Source organism: Mauremys reevesii, linkage group 11 (genome assembly GCF_016161935.1).
Source record: "Mauremys reevesii isolate NIE-2019 linkage group 11, ASM1616193v1, whole genome shotgun sequence".
Taxonomy (NCBI): domain Eukaryota; kingdom Metazoa; phylum Chordata; order Testudines; family Geoemydidae; genus Mauremys; species Mauremys reevesii.
This window is the reverse complement of record NC_052633.1, coordinates 76,463,630-76,485,244: the sequence shown is the minus strand read 5'-3', so window position 1 is coordinate 76,485,244 and position 21,615 is coordinate 76,463,630. Positions and strand designations below refer to the sequence as shown.

The 21,615-nt window shown below is 52.2% G+C and overlaps 1 protein-coding gene across 1 annotated transcript in view; it reads right to left on the bottom strand.

Annotated features, from left to right (window-relative positions):
• The window catches only part of TMEM198 (transmembrane protein 198), a 45,432-nt gene extending 24,696 nt beyond the window's left edge, over nucleotides 1-20,736 (bottom strand). The window contains exon 1 of the mRNA XM_039493549.1: nucleotides 20,213-20,736. The gene's annotated coding sequence lies outside the window, so the exon portion shown is untranslated. The remainder of the gene's footprint in view (nucleotides 1-20,212) is intronic.
• Between the last annotated feature and the right edge of the window lie 879 nt (nucleotides 20,737-21,615).

Genomic DNA, 21,615 nt, shown 5'->3' with positions numbered 1-21,615 from the left:
CGCAGCTATCCCCATCCATCCCCACCACCCCCACACCGGCGCAGCTATCCCCATCCATCCCCGCCACCCCCACACCGGCGCAGCTATCCCCATCCATCCCCGCCACCCCCACACCGGCGCAGCTATCCCCATCCATCCCCGCCACCCCCACACCGGCGCAGCTATCCCCATCCATCCCCGCCACTCCCACACCAGCGCAGCTATCCCCATCCATCCCCATCCCCACACCGGCGCAGCTATCCCCATCCATCCCCGCCACCCCCACACCCGCGCAGCTATCCCCATCCATCCCCGCCACCCCCACACCGGCGCAGCTATCCCCATACATCCCCGTCACCCCACCAGGGCAGCTATCCTCATCCATCCCCGTCACCCCCATACAGGCGCAGCTATCCCCATCCATCCCCACCATCCCCACAGCGGCGCAGCTATCTCCAACCATCCCCGCAACCCCCACACAGGTGCAGCTATCCCCAGCCATCCCCGTCACCCCCACACCGGCGCAGCTATCCCCATCCATCCCCGCCACTCCCACACCGGCGCAGCTATCCCCATCCATCCCCGCCACCCCCACACCGGCGCAGCTATCCCCACCCATCCCCACCACCCCCACACCAGCGCAGCTATCCCCATCCATCCCCGTCACCCCACCAGGGCAGCTATCCTCATCCATCCCCGTCACCCCCACACCAGCGCAGCTATCCCCATCCATCCCTGCCACCCCCACACCGGCGCACCTATCCCCATCGTTCCCCGCCACCCCCACACCAGCGCAGCTATCCCCATCCATCCCCGCCACTCCCACAGCGGCGCAGCTATCCCCATCCATCCCCGCCACCCCCACACCGGCGCAGTTATCCCCATTCATCCCCACCACTCCCACACCAGGGCAACTATCCCCATCCATCCCCACCACTCTCACACCGGCGCAGCTATCCCCATCCATCCCCCCACCGGCGCAGCTATCCCCATCCACCCCCGCCATCCCCACACCGGCGCACCTATCCCCATCCACCCCCGCCATCCCCACACCGGCGCAGCTATCCCCATCCATCCCCCCACCGGCGCAGCTATCCCCATCCACCCCCGCCACTCCCACACCGGGCCAGCTATCCCCATCCATCCCCGTCACCCCCACACCGGGCCAGCTGGCCTAACTCTGCAGTCCCTGGCCGTGGGGCGCTGGTGCCGTTTCTGGGCTGCCTGTCGGGCGGTGACAACGTTACGGCTTCCAAACCTGGCGGCCAAGTCCCTGGGCAGTGGAGCCAGGAAATAAACCTGCTGACCCGGAACCCGAACCCGCCCTGCAGGGTCCCCAGCTCCTCCAGCCCCCGCGCCTGCAGGGTCCCCCCGGCTCCTCAGAGCCTCCAGCCCCCACCCGCAGGGTCCCCGGCTCCTCCAGCCCCCTGCCCACAGGGTCCCCCGGCTCCTCAGCACCTCCAGCCCCGCCCACAGGGTCCCCCCCCCGGCTCCTCCAGCCCCCCCGCCCACAGGGTCCCCCCCCGGCTCCTCAGAGCCTCCAGCCCCACCCGCAGGGTCCCCCGGCTCCTCAGCGCCTTCAGCGCCCCACTCCGCAGATCCCCGAAACCCAACGCCTCCAGCCCCCGCCCGCAGGGTCCCCGGCTCCTCCAGCCCCCGCGCCTGCAGGGTCCCCCCGGCTCCTCAGCACCTCCAGCCCCCACCCACAGGGTCCCCAGCTCCTCCAGCCCCCGCCCACAGGGTCCCCCAGCTCCTCCAGCCCCCGCCCACAGGGTCCCCGGCTCCTCAGAGCCTCCAGCCCCACCCGCAGGGTCCCCGGCTCCTCCAGCCCCGCGCCTGCAGGGTCCCCGGCTCCTCAGCACCTCCAGCCCCACCCACAGGGTCCCCCCGGCTCCTCCAGCCCCGCCCACAGGGTCCCCCGGCTCCTCCAGCCCCCGCCCACAGGGTCCCCCGGCTCCTCAGAGCCTCCAGCCCCCGCCCACAGGGTCCCCCGGCTCCTCAGAGCCTCCAGCCCCACCCGCAGGGTCCCCCGGCTCCTCCAGCCCCCGCGCCTGCAGGGTCCCCCGGCTCCTCAGCGGCTTCAGCCCCCGCCGCCTGCAGTGTCCCCGGTTCCTCAGAGCCTCCAGCCCCCACCCGCAGGGTCCCCCGGCCCTCAGCTCCTTCTCCCCCAGCCCACAGGGTCCCCCGGCTCCTCAGCGCCTTCAGCCCCACCCGCAGGGTCCCCCGGATCCCCAACCCGCCTCCCAGGGCCCCCCCCGCCCGGCCCGTGGGGGCCCCCCCGCCCCTACCTGCGCCCCCGGCCCGGCCCCGCCGCATGGTCCCGGCCCGGCCCGGCCCGCGGTGCTGAGCGGACAGCTCCGCCTGACGTCACCGCCACGTCACGGGGCGGGGCCGCGCGAGCGGAAGTGGGGGCGGGGCAGAGGCCGCGGGGGCGGGGCTGCGAGGGAAGAAACGGGGGTGAAGCGCACGTGCAGGTGCGGGCGTGTGTGCGCAGTGACGTGCAGGGGTGTGCATGCAATGCCCGTGGAGGTGTGTGTGTGTGCGCATGTGTGCGTATGCAGCTGTGTGCGCGCAGTGCATGTGCAGGGGTGTGTGTGTGCATGCAGTTCGTGTGCGGGTGTGTGCACGTGCAGTGCACATGCAGGTGTGTGTGTGTGCAGTGACGTGCAGGGGTGTGCATGCAGTGCACGTGGAGGCGTGTGTGTGCGTATACAGCTGTGTGTGTGCAGTGCATGTGCGGGGGTGTGTGTGTGCAGTCTGAGTGCAGGTGTGTGTAGATCTGGTGTGCATGCAGGTGATTGCAGGTGTGTGGGTAGGTGTGCAGTGACGTGCAGGTGTGTGCATGCAGTGCACGTGGAGGTGTGTGTGTGTGCATGTGTGCATATACGGCTGTGTGTGCGCAGTGACGTGCAGGTGTGTGCATGCAGTTCGTGTGCGGGTGTGTGCACGTGCAGTGCACATGCAGGTGTGTGTGTGTGCAGTGCATGTGCGGGGGTGTGTGTGTGCAGTCTGAGTGCAGGTGTGTGTAGAGCCAGTGTGCATGCAGGTGTGTGCGTGCAGGTGTGTGGGTGTGCAGTGTGTGCATGTGTGCGTATACGGGTGTGTGCGTGCAGTGCACGTGCAGTGGTGCCCTTGTGAGTGCACCGAGGGGTGTTGGCGCAGAGCGTGTGGTGTCTCAGGATCCATTCAGGACTCGTTAGGAAGCTCCCGGCTCTGCCAGGTGCTGCTTCATGAGGCTTGAGGGAGTCTCAGTTCCAGGCTGAGGTGCGCCCTAGAAACCCTTAGGCCTGAGGCTGGACACGGGAGCTCGCGCTCCCCCTGGTGACTCAGTACGACCTAGAGCACAACTTCCTTGAGGAGCCCCAGCCTTGTGTGAGATCTGCAGGAGCTGGGAGGTTGCCAGTGGAGCCGTTTCCTCAGAGTGGGCCCTGTTGCCCCCTTTCCTGGGCATGGCCATGCTGGCATAACTCCCAGGGGAATGGGGAGAGATGGGCCCCCCATAGGCACTGCTTCAGCTGGTGGGTCTCCCTCGTAGGTACCCTCCATACCCAGTCAGAGAACAGCCCAGCCGGTGGCACGCTGGGCAGCCTCCACGTTGGCTCAGAGATAAGTCACCCATGCTCCATTCATCCATTTGCCCTCCTTGCACCCTCTGCAGACCACGCTGGTGCCCCGCAGCGCTGAGAAGCTGAGGAGGAGAAATTGACCAGAGGCTGGACGCGGAGTTCAAGGCTCAGTCCCACACATCAGATGGCCAGAAAATCCCAGGGTGTCCCGCACTCTCCAAGGGCACTTGCTGCACAGGCTCTTCCGGGCCGTCAGCCTCAGAGTGGGAGGTAAGCCCAGCCAGAGACCCCCTCTCTGCCTACCTGATAGAGGCTTATCCTCCAGACCGGGGTGGGGCCACTCCACGAGAACGGCCATGCGGCATCACACCAGTCGCCCATCTAGCCCAGGATCCTGTCTCCGACAGTGGCCAGTGCCAAAGCTGCAGGGGAAGCTTTAGTTACAGCCATAGGGCCTCTCGCTGCGGGGGTGCAGAGCCCAAACAGCTCAAGATACTTGGGGGTCTGACTTCCAGGTTTGTTCTCTTGAGGTTGGCAATGCTGGACTCTCAGACACCCAGCCTGGCACAAAGCCAGCAGTTCTGCCCTGAAAGCCCCTCTCGAGGTAGGGCCTGGAGCTACAGCCCCCCACCCCCCGCGAACAGTCATATCGGTGGCCCCAGAGACTCAGTGTGGGCAGGTGTGTGTGCAAGTGTGCTGCACTTTCTATCTGAGGATCAGCCTCTGCTTTGGAAGGGCTGTCGGTGCGAGGGGTGCCCGTGCGTCTGGGTGTGAGGGGCAGTCAGTGTGAGGGATACCCGTGTGTCTGTGAGTGAGGGGCTGTCGGTGTGAGGGGTGCCCGTGTGTCTGCGTGTGAGGGGCTGTCGGTGCGAGGGATGCCCGTGTGTCTGCGTGTGAGGGGCTGTCGGTGCGAGGGGTGCCCGGGTGTCTGTGAGTGAGGGGCTGTCGGTGCGAGGGGTGCCCGGGTGTCTGCGTGCGAGGGGCTGTCGGTGCGAGGGGTACCCGTGTGTCTGGGTATGAGGGGTTGTCGGTGCGAGGGGTACCCGTGTGTCTGCGTGTGAGGGGCTGTCGGTGTGAGGGGTGCCCGTGTGTCTGCGAGGGGCTGTCGGTGCGAGGGATGCCCGTGTGTCTGCGTGCGAGGGGCTGTTGGTGCGAGGGGTACCCGTGTGTCTGTGAGTGAGGGGCAGTCAGTGTGAGGGGTGTCCGTGAGTCTGGGTGTGAGGGGCTGTCGGTGTGAGGGGTGCCCGTGTGTCTGGGTATGAGGGGTTGTCGGTGTGAGGTGTGCCCGTGTGTCTGTGCGTAAAGGGCTGTCAGTGCAAGGGGTACCCGTATGTCTGTGCATACAGGGCTGTCGGTGTGCTGTGTGCAAGGGGCTGTCGGTGCGAGGGGTGCCCGTGTCTGCATGTGAGGGGCAGTCGGTGTGAGAGGTGCCCGTGTGTCTGTGTGTGAGGGGTGCCCGTGCGTCTGGGTGTGAGGGGCTGTCGGTGTGAGGGGTGACCGCGTGTCTGTATGTGAGGGGCAGTTGGTGTGAGGGGTGTCTGTGTGTGAGGGCTGAAACATGTTGTGAGGTTGAAAATACCCACAAGCAGTCTTTCAGGTATTACAGTAGAAAGGCCAAAAAATGTTAATGGCTTGTTGAGGAGATGCACACAAGGGCAAGGATCACTCCAGGAACTGGGTACAATAGAAATCTCTCAGAAATAGCTGAGTCAGTCAGTTGCAAATCAATTTGGAGTGGGGAAGTCCACTGTTGGGGCTGTATTACTCCAAGTGTGCAGGGCAATAAATCGCATCCTGCTGAGGAGGACCGTGACTCTGGGAAACGTGCATGAAGTAGCTGTTGGCTTTGTAGAGATGGGTTTCCTGTGGCGGGGCGATTGATGGCACACGCATTCCAATTTTAGCACCAGACCACCTTGCCTCTGAGTACATCAATAGGAAGGGATACTTCTCCATGGTGTTGCAGGCGCTTGTGGATCCCATGGGCGTTTCACAGACATCAGTGCAGGCTGGTCTGGAAAGGTGCATGACGCATGCATCTTCAGGAACAGTGGCCTGTACAGAAAGCTGCAGGCGGGGAATTTCTTTCCAGAACAGAAGATCACATTGGGGGATATGGAAATGCCCATAGTAATCCTGGGAGACCCGGCTTACCCCTTACAGCCCTGGCTCATGAAACCTTACACAGGGCACCTGGCAGCAGCAAGGAGCGTTTTAAAAACCGGCTGAGCAGGTGCCGCATGGTAGTCGAACGTGCCTTTGGCCGTTTGAAAGCTCGCTGGAGGTGTCTCAATGGCAGGCTAGACCTTGCCAAGGATAATATTCCTGTGGTCATAGCCGCGTGCTGCACTGTGCATAATCTGTGTGAATCTAAGGGTGAAATGTTTGCTTGGGTGTGGTGCACTGAGGCCGAGCACTTGGCTGCCCAGTTTGAACAGCCAGATGCTAGGGCTGTCAGAGGAGCCCAGAGGGCTGCTATTAACATCACAGAGGCTTTGAGGAACCACTCTGACAATGAGGGGCAGTAACACGTCTGCTTTGGAGTTGCTTCCCTGGTGCAGCCATGTACAGTTTTGGGGCCCAAGATCCATGCAACAAAATGCTTTAGAAGCCTGTTTCCAAGAGTGAATTGATTGCTATACGCTTTTGTAGAACATGGACTAAAAACGCTGTACCATTAAATACCTTGGCCTTTATTGATTGTTAAAAAGGGTAAAACCTCACAAGTGTGTTTAGCTCCAGCTATCATAGACAGCTGCAGCGGCACAGCAGCCAGCAAACAGAGCTGTAAACAGGGGAGTCTCACTGGGAGTTCTGTCGGAGGAGCAGGTTTTTGTATTTTGTGGAGTTTGTACGTGTGGAGGCTGGTAGGGGCAGGGTGCTGGGGGAGAAGCTGAGCCCTGCTTAGGGGGCGGGGCTTATCTGCTTAGGGGTCCTATAAAGGCAGCCAGCCAGTCAGGCAGCAGCATAGACAACGGCAGCGGCACAGCAGCCAGCAAACAGAGCTGTAGACAGGGGAGTTTACAGGGGGAGGTTGCGGGGGAGACGTAGAGACCTAGGCAGAGGAACTGACAGGCTAGTGAAGGGCGTGGGTGGTGTTCTGCCGGTGTTCTGGTGCCTGTTGGGGGTTTGTTTTGGTTTGTGTTTCCTGCACTAACAGGTTTTAGGTGGGAAGGCTATGACCGATACAGAGGCAGCAGTGAAAGACACAATGAGGATGACTGGATGTGGAAGCTGCGGCATGTACCTGATCCTGGAGGGGGTACCTGAAAAGAGTTTCATCTGCATGAAGTGCCGCCTGATAGAGCTGATGGAAGAAAAGAGCCGAGGACTGGAGATGCAGGTGGAAACTCTGGCTGAGTTTAGAAGGGGGTTCGAGCAGATGATGGAGCAAAGACATGAGGAGGCTGAAGGGATAATCTCAGACTTGCAGATGGAAGCAGGCCCACAGAATTCTGAGGGGAGACTGCTGGGTGAGGAAAGTGGACAGTGGAAGCATGTGACTAAGAGAACCAGGCAGAGGAAAAGATGGGCCAGTGAAGGAGAAATAGAGCTCAGGGACAGGTTTGCGGAGTTGGAAAATGAAGAAGGGGCACAGCAGGTGGTCGCTGAAGGTGAGAGGGCAAGGAAGAAGAGAAGAGCAGCTAGTCCTACAGGAAGAGGGGAAGAGTCAATGGAGACAACACCAAATATGAGCCCCAGGAGGATACAGGATGGGTTGTGGAGGATGGCAAGGGTGAATAGGAATCGAGAGGACTTGCAGCCAGTGGGAGCAGGGGATAGACCGGAGAATCACACTGTCACCAGGAAAAGGCAGGTCTACGTGATTGGGGACTCCTTACTGAGAAGAATAGCCAGGCCTGTAACTAGAGCTGATCCGGAGAACAGAAGGGTGTGCTGTCTGCCGGGTGCTAAGATACGGGATGTGGACCTGAGGCCGAAAAGGATCCTAACGGGAGCAGGAAAGAATCCGTTGATTGTCCTTCATGTGGGAACGAATGATACGGCTAGATTCTCGCTGTAACGTATCAAGGGAGACTATGCCAGACTGGGGAAGACGCTTAAGGAAATCGAGGCTCAGGTGATCTTCAGTGGGATTCTGCCTGTTCCTAGAGAAGGGCAACAAAGCTGTGACAAGATTATGGCGATCAACAGATGGCTCAGGCAGTGGTGCTATAAGGAGGGCTTTGGGATGTACGGCCACTGGGAAGCATTCATGGACAGAGGACTGTTCTCTCGGGACGGACTTCACCTGAGTAAGGAGGGAAATAGACTTCTAGGATGGAGGATCGCCCAACTGATTGAGAGCTTTAAACTAGGAATTTGGGGGAGATGGTTGGGAGATGTCCAGGTAATCTCCACGCCGGAATTTAACATTGAGAGGGAAGAAAACAAAGTAAGAGAGGATACAGCCGTGGGCAGAAGAATGGACATACGGAGGAAGGGTTGTGTAGATACCAGTCTAACTGGTGATACTGGCGGTAGAATGTCTGTGCCTAACCAGGTAAAGAATGTCAGTGAAGCCAAGCGGCAAAAATTAGGATGTCTGTACACTAATGCGAGGAGCCTAGGTAACAAAATGGAGGAACTAGAGCTACTGGTGCAGGACGTGAAACTGGCTATTATAGGGATAACAGAAACATGGTGGAATAGTAGCCATGACTGGAGTACAGGTATTGAAGGCTATGTGCTGTTTAGGAAAGACAGAAATAAAGGCAAAGGTGGTGGAGTAGCATTGTATATCAAAGATGAGGTAGACTGTAAAGAAATAAGAAGGGATGGAATGGATAAGACAGAGTCTGTCTGGGCAAAAATCACATTGGGAAAGAAAGCTACTAGAGCCTCCCCTGCGATAGTGCTTGGGATGTGCTACAGACCACCGGGATCTGATTTGGAGATGGATAGAGACCTCTTTAATGTTTTTAATGAAGTAAACACTAATGGGAATTGTGTGATCATGGGAGACTTTAACTTCCCGGATATAGACTGGAGGACAAGTGCTAGCAACAATAATAGGGCTCAGATTTTTCTGGATGTGATAGCTGATGGATTTCTTCACTAAGTAGTTCAAGAACCAACAAGAGGGGATGCCATTTTAGATTTGGTTTTGGTGAGTAGTGAGGACCTCATAGAAGAAATGGTTGTAGGGGACAACCTTGGTTTGAGTGATCATGAGCTAATTCAGTTCAAACTAGATGGAAGGATAAACAAATATAGATCTGGGACTAGGGATTTTGATTTCAAAAGGGCTAACTTTAAAGAATTAAGGAAATTAGTTAGGGAAGTGGATTGGACTGAAGAACTTGTGGATCTAAAGGCAGAGGAGGTCTGGAATTACTTCAAGTCAAAGTTGCAGAAACTATCAGAAGCCTGCATCCAAGAAAGGGGGAAAAAATCATAGTCAGGAGTTGTAGACCAAGCTGGATGAGCAAGCATCTCAGAGAGGTGATTAAGAAAAAGCAGAAAGCCTACAGGGAGTGGAAGATAAGAACATAAGAACATAAGAAAGGCCGTACCGGGTCAGATCAAAGGTCCATCTAGCCCAGTATCTCTGTCACCCACAGTGTGGCCAATACCAGATGCCCAGAAGGAGTGAATCTAACGCACAGGATCAGTGATCTCTCTCCTGCTATCCATCTCCATCCTCCTGCCAGGAGGCTCTTATAGGGGACACCATTCATATCCATCTATTAGCCATTATAGGACTTAGCTTTAGCCATTAGATTAGTCCCCTTTTAAACATTGTTATAGTCCTTCCCTTCTTCACCTCCTCCTCAGGTAAGTTCACACAGTAAGTTGACTAGAACTGAAGAAGAACTTCCTTTTTTTTTTTTTTTTTTAAACCAGCTATATTCTTATTTGGTGACTGAATTAGCTATTCTTGTATTAGTAAATAAATAAACTTTTTTTATCCATCCACTTCATCCAATATCTCTCTGATTTTAATATACCTCCCTTCCTCCTCTTGTTTTCAGACTTCCTTCTCCTAGAGTTTAAGCTACTTTATCCTCTCCTCTCCCTGGACCCTCTCTTATTTTAAAATCATTTTACTTTTTTCTAGTGCTAGAATATCTTTTTGAGGTGAGGAGGATCTTCTTGTACACAGAATTGATTCTGTGATAACAGTATATATGATATTGGGCAATAAAATATATTTTCTCTCTCTCTATAATATATTCTCAGTCTCCTATTCTATCCCCTTTTTTTTTTGACCTGCACACATGTTGCTTGCTTCTCCAGAAGACTCTCCACGATAACTCCAGATCTTTTTTTATCCTGTTGCGTTGTAGCTAAATTAGCCCCATCTTGTTGTATCAATTAGGGTTATTTATTTTTGTGTGTGTACTTTACATTTATCCACATTAATTTTTGCTTTACATTGTTTGTTGCCCAATCACTTAGTTTTGTGAGATCTAGTTTCACAGTCTTTTGTTTTGTCTTTTTGAAGTTTGTCACCTCTGCTGGTCAGTACTATCTTGAGTCACTTAGTAAACCAAACAAACTTCTCCCACCTCCTGTTTGAATTTCTGAATACTCTTAGAATTTATTCTTAATAATTGTGTCCACTTGGGGAACACTCTTTAACACAGACATTTACCTCTACCCTTTGTTCCTTTGTTCCTCCCCATCCTAATTTTCCTTTTTAGTTCTTTCTTTTTCAATCCCATGACAGCTTAATTTGACGAATCCCATTACAGCTTAATTTACGTAGAAGCTTTTGTGAAAACCTTGTGTAAGGCTTTCTGGAAATTCCCTAATTCCACACTGTCCACACCGGATCCCCCTTGTCCACATGTTTATTCCTTTAGTTAAGAAACCTAGTTAGATGTTAAAGACACACTTTTTCTTTGCAGAATGTGTTTGACAATTTGCAATTTTTCAATTTTTTCTATGTATCTTGTTATTTTTTTATTTACTATTTACGTTTTAACTATGCCGGGTACACCGCCAGATTTACGTTTCTTTGGCATTAGATCACCCACCTAGCCCTTTTTCCTCATTAACGACACATTGCTGGCGTGGGTTACAAAAACGTTTTATTTATTAACATTTGATTTCTTTGTAGTTTCTTTAGTCAAGCTGGTCCGTGTGAATCTTTCAGAACTCTTGGGTGATGTTAATTTATCAATTACTCCTCTAACCTCCTGTTTATTTATCAATTAATTTTTCAGTTAATCACCTGAAAAGCCTCACAGTGACTTTGGCTCAAGTACTAACCTCTCTAAAAACCAGCTCAGCAAAGAAGATCTTTCCTTTCTTATTGAATGCCCGTGAAGCCTGAAAGTTTGAATTTTGAATTTTTGACTTTGATCTTTTGTTACTTGACTTTGCTCTTTTTTCTGAGCTTGATCTTACTTTATTACATAGGGTTTTTTGGTTTGATATGTATGCTTCTTGCTTCACACTCTTTTTTGTTCTTTTTTTATTTCTTTCTTGCACTCTCTGGCTATGTTCTTTTTCTTTCTTATTTGCCTCTTGGCAGTTTTTTGGCCACTTTTCTATTTTTTCTGTTGCCTCCCTTGGATTTTACTTCCCTTTTTTTTTTTTTAGTTAAGCCTTCTTTTTACTTGACTTACATTTTATTTAATTTCTTAATTTGGGGTATACTTTGAAGTTGGGCCTCTATTATGGGTTGACATTGAAGTTGGGGGATTATTATGGGGTATTTTTGGGTTTTTGCGACTTGCTTTATTTCACTTCATTGTACTGTTTTTTTAACTTTTGTCTAAAGGCCACAGTGTTGCCAGCAAGCCTTTGTTCCTTTTGAAATTAAAGGCCACAGTGGGCAGGGGATGTTATTCCTACCCACACCACAGGGATTGCAGTCTGCTGATAGTTACTATTTTTCCAGCAGTTGAGATCTACTCAGCCTCTCTCACCAGTGGGTTCCCCCACCTAGAGTCAAAATCTAGTACAGCCTCCCCGAGGTATCCTTATTCTGTGTCCATCTCTGCCTCTGAATTTTCCATTTAAAGTATCGAGAAATCTTTATTCCTGTCCATATTGAAATTTAATTTCCCTATGGTTATATTTTTGAATAGCATTAATATTGGTACTTTAATTTTGGTCAGGTTTTCAATTAGCCTCTTAGATTTCACTTCACTGTATTTCACTGGTTCTATTTTCCTGGTAAGAGAGGTCTATGTTTATATTTTCTTTTTGTTTTCATAGCTCAGGAACTTTTACCTAACACATATTGCTTCTACTAGATCAGGTTTTGTTTTATTTCTACTTCTTTTGAATCCCCTATTGCCCTGTGTATCATCTACCCCGATTCCCCTCTTCCCAGTTCTTGATTGTGTCCCATTTGTTGTACTCCTGCCTTTGTGTCAGTCCCTGTCAGTTATTACAAGGGTATTGAGTATCTATATCCTCCTTTATCTTCCTTTACTTCAGTGGGTGGGATTAGCAAGGAAAGCTACCTTATTGAGGTCAGAACATGTAGGGATGAAGTAAGAAAGGCTAAAAGCCATGTAGAGTTGGACCTTGCAAAGGGAATTAAAACCAATAGTAAAAAGTTCTATAGCCATATAAATAAGAAGAAAACAAAGAAAGAAGAAGTGGGACCGCTAAACACTGAGGATGGAGTGGAGGTTAAAGATAATCTAGGCATGGCCCAATATCTAAATAAATACCTTGCCTCAGTCTTTAATAAGGCTAATGAGGAGCTTAGGGATAATGGTAGGATGACAAATGACAATGACAAATGGGAATGAGGATATGTAGGTAGATACTACCACATCCGTGGTAGAAGCCAAACTCGAACAGCTTAACGGGACAAAATCGGAGGGCCCAGATAATCTTCATCCAAGAATATTAAAGGAACTGGCACATGAAATTGCAAGCCCATTAGCAAGAATTTTTAACGAATCAATAAACTCAGGGGTTGTACCGTATGACTGGAGAATTGCTAACATAGTTCCTATTTTTAAGAAAGGGAAAAAAAGTGATCCGAGTAACTATAGGCCTGTTAGTTTGACATCTATAGTATGTAAGGTCTTGGAAAAAATTTTGAAGGAGAAAGTAGTTAAGGACATTGAGGTCAATGGTAATTGGGACAAAATACAACATGGTTTTACAAAAGGTAGATTGTGCCAAACCAACCTGATCTTCTTTGAGAAGGTAACCGATTTTCTAGACAAAGGAAATGCAGTGGATCTAATTTACCTCGATTTCAGTAAGACATTTGACATGGTTCCACATGGGGAATTATTAGTTAAATTGGAAAAGATGGGGATAGGTAATAATTGGAGATATACCAATCTCCTAGAACTGGAAGGGACCTTGAAAGGTCATCAAGTCCAGCCCCCTACCTTCACTAGCAGGACCAATTTTTGCCCCACATCCCTAAGTGGCCTCCTCAAGGATTGAACTCACAACCCTGGGTTTAGCAGGCCAATGCTCAAACCACTGAGCTATCCCTCCCCCCAAATCAATATGAAAACTGAAAGGTGGATAAGGAACTGGTTAAAGGGGAGACAACAACAGGTCATACAGAAAGGTGAACTGTCAGGCTGGAAGGAGGTTACTAGTGGAGTTCCTCAGGGATCAGTTTTGGGACCAATCTTATTTAACTTTTTTATTACTGACCTTGGCACAAAAAGCAGGAATGTGCTAATAAAGTTTGCGGATGACGCAAAGCTGGGAGGTATTGCTAACACAGAGAAGGACCGGGATATCCTACAGGAAGATCTGGATGACCTTGTAAACTGGAGTAATAGTAATAGGATGAAATTTAATAGTGAAAAGTGCAAGGTCATGCATTTAGGGATTAATAACAAGAATTTTAGTTATAAATTGGGGACACATCAGTTGGAAGTAACGGAGGAGGAGAAGGACCTCAGAGTATTGGTTGATCACAGGATGACTATGAGCGGCCAATGTGATATGGCCGTTAAAAAAGCTAATGCAGTTTTAGGATGCATCAGGCAAGGTATTTCCAGCAAAGATAAGGAGATGTTAGTACCATTATATAAGGCACTGGTGAGACCTCATCTGGAATACTGTGTGCAGTTCTGGTCTCCCATGTTTAAGGATGAATTCAAGCTGGAACAGGTGCAGAGACGGGCTACTAGGATGATCCGAGGAATGGAAAACCTGTCTTATGAAAGGAGACTTAAAGAGCTTGGCTTGTTTAGCCTAACCAAACAAAGGTTGAGGGGAGATATGATTGCTCTTTATAAATATATCAGAGGGATTAATATTAGGGAGGGAGAGGAATTATTTAAGCTTAGTACCAATGTGGACACAAGAACAAATGGATATAAACTGGACACTAGGAAGTTTAGACTTGAAATTAGACGAAGGTTTCTAATCATTAGAGGAGTGAAGTTCTGGAACAGCCTTCCAAGGGGAGTAGTGGGGGCAAAAGACATAACTGGCTTTAAGACTAAGCTTGATAAGTTTATGGAGGGGATGGTATGATGGGATAGCCTAATTTTGGCAATTAATTTGGCAATTGATCTTTGATTATCAGCAGGTAAGTATGCCCAGTGGTCTGTGATGGGATGTTAGATGGGTTGGGATCTGAGTTACAACAGAGAATTCTTTCCTGGGTGCTGGCTGGTGAATCTTGCCCACATGGTCAGGGTTTAACTGATCACCATATTTGGGGTCAGGAAGGAATTTTCCTCCAGGGCAGATTGGCAGAGGCCCTGGAGGTTTTTTGCCTTCCTCTGCAGCATGGGGCACGGGTGACTTGCTGGAGGATTCTCTGCAGCTTGAGGTCTTCAAACCACAATTTGAGGACTTCAGTAACTCAGCCATAGGCTAGGGGTTTGTTATAGAAGTGGATGGGTGAGATTCTGTGGCCTGCATTGTTCAGGAGGTCAGACTAGATGATCATAATGGTCCCTTCTGACCTTAAAGTCTATGAGTCTATCATTGTGCAAACTGTGAGAGGGGGAGGAGTGATGGGGAAACTGAGGAGGGCTGTGACGTGAAAAGGAATGTGTGGGCATAGAGGTGGGTGTTGTTGGCAAAGAATTGTGCATGTGCTGCAGTGGAGGTTGACCACGGATCTGCTCAGTCCACAGCTGTACCAAAGACTTGAGCATCTCTGTCTGATCCTCCATAACTTTTATCATCCGCTCTGTCACTTGCCTATAACCTATGGACTAATTCTGAAAGAACTCTTTGCAACTACAAAGCTCATCATCTCTTCTATGAATCTGATCTCAGAACTGTACTCATGTCGGTATGTATATTGATCTTTTAACCAGTATTCTCTTTTCTTTTTTAATAAATTTTAGTTTAGTTAATGAGAATTGGCTGTAAGCCTGCATTTGGGTAAGATCTGAAATATTCATTAACCTGGGAGGTAATGTGTCCGATCCTTTGGGATTGGTAGAACTTTTTTATATGATGAATGAGATTTTCAGTAATCCTCCTCCTATTTGACTTGGGGTGTTTGGGTGGAGGCCTGAGGCTGGGTTGCTTTAAGAGAACTATTGTGGGGCAGGTGTCTGGCCTGTGCTCTGCAGGAGGTCAGACGAGATGATCACAATGGTCCCTTCTGGCCTTAGAATCTATGAATCTACGTAGAACATCCCTGACGTTTTGGAATTGAGTGGACGTGGCATTCAGCAGTTACACTGCATTGCATCCAAAGAGACACACAGAGAAACGTCATTGAATTGAGCATACAGCCTCGCGAGCTTGGCCAGCTATGTAAAAATGTCGCCTCAGCTTGCAAAGCAGTGTGCCAAGTTCAGCTTTGGATTGACAGAGTCTGTGCTATGCCCCACAGGTTTTATATAATCTCTTTGTACAGGCTTAGCTTTCCACGAGAGCAGGCCATGGGCCCTCAATGGCTCCAAGACCATGACTCTCAACAGTGACTCCAACTTCGTTCAGACTCCAGAGAGAGGCTTTGTCCGTTAGGGAGTGATGCCACCAGCGGAGTATTGGCAGCAAGGCAGGGCAGCCTTTTCAAAACAAGGCAGCATTGCTTAGCCACCTGGAATACAGCACTGGAGAGACTTCAGGGCAGCACAGAGAAGCAAAGCTTAAGTCAGAGTCCATGGACTGCTCTACACTCTAACAGTAGGTTGACAAAACAGAATCATCAGACCCCTAGGTCAGTCAAGGGCTAGGTCCATCAATGGTGATTAGCCACGAGGGTCAGGGATGTTGTAGTAGTAGGATTTTATGTTTGTATTTTGTATAATTTAAAATGAAGGATAAAGAATAATAATGTAGCATGCATTAAATGTATTGATGTACGATTTGACCATATCCTGCCAGCCACCCTTTCTGAAAGCAGAAAGGAATGGCCTAGTGTGCCATTGGGAAAGATGCATCAGCTAGAACCTTGTGTCTGAAGCGGATTTCAAGGCCGTAATAGACCTTTAGGGTCACCACTTTGTTGTAGGTTTAAAATTAGCATTTTGAAATAAGTAAAAGAATGTAATGATTCTTTTCTCCTGCATTGCAATTTGATGTTCTTGTTCAAATGCTTTGTGTAAAGCAATCCTGTTTTGTGTGTGAATGAGGAATGTGTGTGTTAGAAGATAAGTGTGAAGGCCATCACCAGACCAGATGTTCTAGGGAGGAACAGAGGACAGATGTAAAGGTGCCAGGAGATTGCAACACGCCCCTATTGAGATGTCAGAGGAGGGCAGATTGATGACTCTAAAGATGAGAGAGGCACCTATCAATGGGGACAAGAGAGCTGTGATCACAGCCAGCCTGGGGTAACTCCCTGAGGAACTGATGAAAGAACAAGATAAAGGATGAGAACAACAATTTAAGAAAACAAGCACTTGTCAAACGGCGACTGATTGCAGCATGACGATGCAAAACTCACTGGTCCCAAGGAAGGAAGATCACTATTTAAACAGGGTGCCTTGCCATGAAACGTTGGGTTCGTCCTGCCAAGACTTCCCTGGAGCATTGTGTCGCAATCGACAGAACCCGGCTCCTCCCTACCGGTGATCAACTGAGCTGGCCACTAGATTGATCCAGACTCTGGCCTGGTAACTATATCATTGAATGGCAGGACTCTCTGTGTGCGTGTGTTTGAATGCATATGCTAATTGTGTATCTCCAATAAACGCAGCGTATTGCCTTTTCCCTTGAAAAAGATCCCATGTGCTTCTTATAAACATAACAATGTAACCCAGCTGCCAGAAGCTGGGAGGGGAAGAGGGGTGGATCTCTCCAAAATTGCCCTGTTCTGTACACTCCCCCTGAAGCTCTGGTGCTGACCAGAGGCAGGATACTGGGCTAGATGGACAACTGGTCTGATCCAATATGGCCATTCTTATGACAGAAGTTGTCTTGCGCTGACCTAACTTGGCATGTGTCTACACTCCAATTTGTCTCTGGCTTGTGTAAGTGTCCCTTACAAGGGCGCAGTAAAATGACACCTCCAAATAGCACAAAACCATGGTTGATGCAGTGTGATTTAGACACTGAATGACCTGTGTCGACCCACAACGCCCCAGTTCCTGCGACAGTGACCACTCTGCTCACAATTTTAAACTCCACCGGGTTAGGGAAATTGTTAAAAACCAGTGCAAAAGTTATGGGACGGTGAAAGTTGCATGTTGGGAACTTGACCCCTAGCAACCAAGATCCCTGGGCGAATTGTTACTGTCCCCCCAAAACACTGCAAAAGTGTCCCAAAAGACACTGTGCTGGAAGGGGCACATGGCACACCGGGATACCTTCCCATGGTGCACCATGCTTTATAGCGATGCAAGCACGCCTGCTGAGTACATTCAGCCAAGTATGCATGTGGCTGAGCCATATACAAATTTCAGCAGCTGTCAATGATATAACTTGTGTCAGCTGTAGTTTGTAGCAGAGAGGTGGCCCGTGTTAGCAGAACCCTGTGGGACAGTCTTCAGAGACTCCTCAAATCCATCTGTCTCCTTGTCTCTCTGTCCGACTGCGAACCCAGCTCCTAACACAGATACCTGGCACCTCGTCCCTTTGTTCTCCAGCTCCCGCCAGGCTGCGTTCACATGCTCAGCCTGTTTTAAGGCTGAAGGGCCGGAACGCCAAAGTTCAGTCCTTGGGGCACCCATTGTCTCTTCTGGGCCTTCCACTCATAGGCACTGATTCCACTCAGTTCCTGAGGGTGCATGTGCACCCAGCTCTGACAGGCTGACTGTCTTTGTTCCTTGCCCACTCCCCATGGAGCCGTACAATGTGAGCAGGTAAACTGACACACCCATATGGCAAACACACCCATGTTCATCACAGCTCCCCACAGTCTGAAAGCCTGGCTGAGTGCCAGGCAGCTGCTGTCGTCACAAGCGGTCCCCAGTTCCCCTCACAAGCTGCTACAGCGGGCAGGCTCAAGGGAGTGGATAGGATCAAGTCACTTCTTGTGGACATTACAGATCTTCTTGGAAGTTCTGTGACAGAGCAGGAGTTGGACTCTTTTCTCAGATCTGCAGACAGCCCTGAAAGGCCCTAGCTTGATAGATCAGCCAGACCTCCCTGCAGTGAGCCCATGGATCAATCCATATTCACATTTCTGTCAGTATTGCTTCTGTTTGGTGATGCTCATGTGAAAAGGAGCAGGGAGCGTTTAAGTACTAGCGGGGCCCAGCGCTGAGAGGGAAGCAGTTCTGATCCCCGGTAAGAATGCCCTTGGACCGAGATTAGTGCAGGAGGTTGTGGTTGTTTAAAGGTTCTTGGATTTGCTTTTATCTGGCTTTGAGCAGGGCTGTTTCCAGTCTGAGCTCCTGAGCTGGGGAGCAGTTCCCATCTGCAGCCGCTCACAGCCAGCTACAAACCACAGGGAGAGACAATCAGCTGTATCAGGATCACAGAGGAAGGAAGCCAAACGTCCCTGACCCGGAGAAACCTGTGATTAAACCAGCTCAGACGTTTTATCTCTTGTTCCAGTTAAACCACAAAGACATTTGCTTTCAGAGCTGGGATGCGACTTATCCATCTGCTAAGCTTCTAGCTCCCAGACAGACTGAGCGGGGCTCCCGCCCTCTCATTCAGAGCCCTCCCCCAACTCTGTGTCTTCTCTGTTCAGCTATTCCACTGCACTGCCATTCCCCAGGCGATTGCGCTCTCTGCACGATCATTGTGATGATGTTGTTAAGCAGAAACACAAACCGTCTGTCCATCCATCTGTCCTGCAGCCTCCTGTGCTGCACCCAGTGGCACAAACTGTCCGTCTCCTCTCTTAGGCAGCATCACCTTGCTGCTCAGCCGGTGGAAACAGACTAAATTCTACCAGGGGAACGAGCCTTTGAGAAGCCTAAACAGTGGTCATGGCTTCGAGGCTGATGAGCGGAGTTGACGGGATGGTGGTGTTGCTGCAAGCAGGACTTAGCTAACCGAGCTTTGCAGCTGTAGCCAGGATATGGGAGCGACCAGGCGGGTGAGGGAACATCTTTTATTGGACCAAGCGAGGGAGACCAGCTTTGGAGCTTCCACCTTGTATCTGAGTTAGTTTCCCAGACACACAGAAGAGCTCAGTGTAAGCTCGAAAGCTTCTCTCTCTCCCCAACAGCGCTTGGTCCAATGAAAGATCTCACACCACCTGCCTTCTCTCTTGCTGGCCATTGGGGAGCTCTACCAGTGGCTTTTCCTGAGCCTTTGGCAGTAAGCAGTGCAGTGAGTGATCAGTCACTGATCAGCAGGCCTGCCTGTGGGCAGGTGGTGCTGGGAGCCAGGGCGTGGGAGGAGCTGATGAGAGGCTGCTGACGTGTTACTGTGGCTCTTTGGCAATATACGTTGGTAGATTCTGGCTCCTTCTCAGGCTCAGGTTGGCCACCCCAGTCTAACCTTATGACTCTACGTGTTTTAAAGAAAGGCCCTGGCTAGCAGGTAGATGGAAGGCATGGTGGAGAACAGGAGCGGGAGCTTGCGAGGGGGAGAGAAGAGGACCGGAAGAAGATGGAGGAGTTAGTTTTGTATAAAGAGCCATCTCATTCTTGCTGCATGATCGCTCATATCAGGATCTACCAACCTCCGCTTGGCTGGAAGCCATTGGGGAAGTAGCTGCCCTGAGGGCTTGCTGGTGTGATGCAATGCCAGGTTTGAGTAATGTGTTAACACAAAGGCTGCACCATTACATGACATTCGTGAACAAATGCTCAACACAAGCAGGAGGAGGTTTGCCGAAGAGTCACCAGCTGTTTGAGCTGGTGTCATGCACAATCCAGCCCCGAGTGATTCAGTCCAAAAGCAAAACTACTTGCGCTGAAGGCACCAGTGCGGAGCTGTAGAAAGAGCATAAAGGAACTGCAGGTTCAGTTGCCTACTGGGCCTGGTAGAACACAGCAAGGAGGTACCAGTAACTGGAAAGGAAACGCCAGGACACTGCAGAGCAGTGCACCTCACTGGGTCTGACCCCACCCCCCCATCTCCCGATCAGCTGTTTCGTGGCATGCGGGAGATGGGGAGGGCATAGCAGGCTGAGGGGAGGGGGCGGGAAGGGGTGGAGTGGGGGCAGGGCCTGTGGCAGAGCCAGGGGTTCGGCAGTGAGCACCCTTCCCCCCTCCAGCTCCAGCCCCAGCCCCGGAGTTGGTGCCTATACAAAGAGCCATATTAACCTCTGAAGAGCCGCATGTGGCTCCGGAGCCAGAGGTTGGCCACCCCTCGGTTAGACGGACTGCAAGGGTCAAATCCTTTACAGATATATTTCCCTAACCAACCTTAAGCTAACTTGAATTCTTCAATTTTATACTTACCCTACGTTTCCCCTTCTGAGAAATAGGGACAATGAGACTGACTTTCTCTGGGGAGCGGTGAAGACTGATTCACTCCTGCCTGGGAAGCTCTTTGGGAGCCAGATGGGACGTGCCAGAGAAGGGGGAAGGCTGAGGGTGGTGCAGGGCGTGGAGGCCTTTCCGGGGGCATTGCAATGTCTCACTGTGAGCTCTGCACCACGCTCCCAAGCAGCGGGACCATGGCTGGCTCCTTTTCTTCCTGCCCCATGCAAGGAGAGCGACTGCAGCTCACTAGGCTAATCAGGAACAGTCTTTGGACTCCAGGCGTGGGGGACTCCAGTGACACCTGCTCGGGCCCCAGGCAGGCAGCCTGAGCCCTGCCGCTCTTCATCTTTGCCCTTCTCCCTGTCCGCGGGCCTGCCCTGCCCAGGGTCCCAGGGAGCCGCTGGTTTCCAGGCTGCGAGACGAACAAGGAGCCGAGTCTGGCAGAGTCAGGCTGGGCCTCATACAGAAGTCGCTAACCCAGGGATCAGCAAAGCCCCAGGTGGCCCATTCCCAGCTGGCCTCTCTGCCCCCCATCCAGCCCCCCCAGGCCCACTCCTGCTCTGCCCCTCTGCCCCCCCAGCCAACCCCCCACAGGCCCATCCAGCCCCAAGGGGCCCATTCCCGGCTAGCCCCTCTGCTCCTGCTCCTTCCATGGGCCCAGCCAGCCCCCCCACACTCTGCCCCAAGGGGCCCATTCCCAGCTGGCCCCTCTGCCCCCCCCCAAGCCAGCCCCCCCATGGCTCATCCAGCCTTCCCAGACCCCCTGCTCTGCCCCTCTGCCACCCCAGCCTACCCCCCCCGGGCCCAGCCAGCCTCCCTCCCTGCTCTTCCCTGAGTGGCCCATTCCCGGCTGGCCCATACGCCCCCACGGGCCCATCCAGCCCCACCGGCTCTGCCCCAAGGCCCATTCCCAGCTGGCCCTCTGCCCCCAGCCAACCCCCATGGGCCCATCCAGCCTCCCATGGGCCCACCTCGCTCTGCCCCTCTGCCCTCCATCCAGCCTCCCCAGCCCCTGTTCTACCCCTGTGCCCCCAGCCAACCCCACGGGCCCATCCAGCCCCCGCTCTGCCCCAAGGGCCCATTCCCAGCTGGCCCCTCTGCCCCCATCCAACACCCCAGGCCCACCCCTGCTCTGCCCTCTGCCCCCAGCCAACCCCACAGGCCCATCCAGCCCCACGGGGCCCATTCCCAGCTGGCCCTCTGCTCCGCCCTCCATGGGCCCATCCAGCCACCGAGAGGGCGGGGCCGGGAGGAGCCTGCGCGCTGTGGGACCCCGCGGCAGCGCGGCCCCGCCCTCCCGCCAAGCCCCGCCCTCCCGCGGGGAGCCGCCGGAGATCCCGCACGCGGCGCGCGCCGGGCGGGGATTGGCTGGCGGGCGG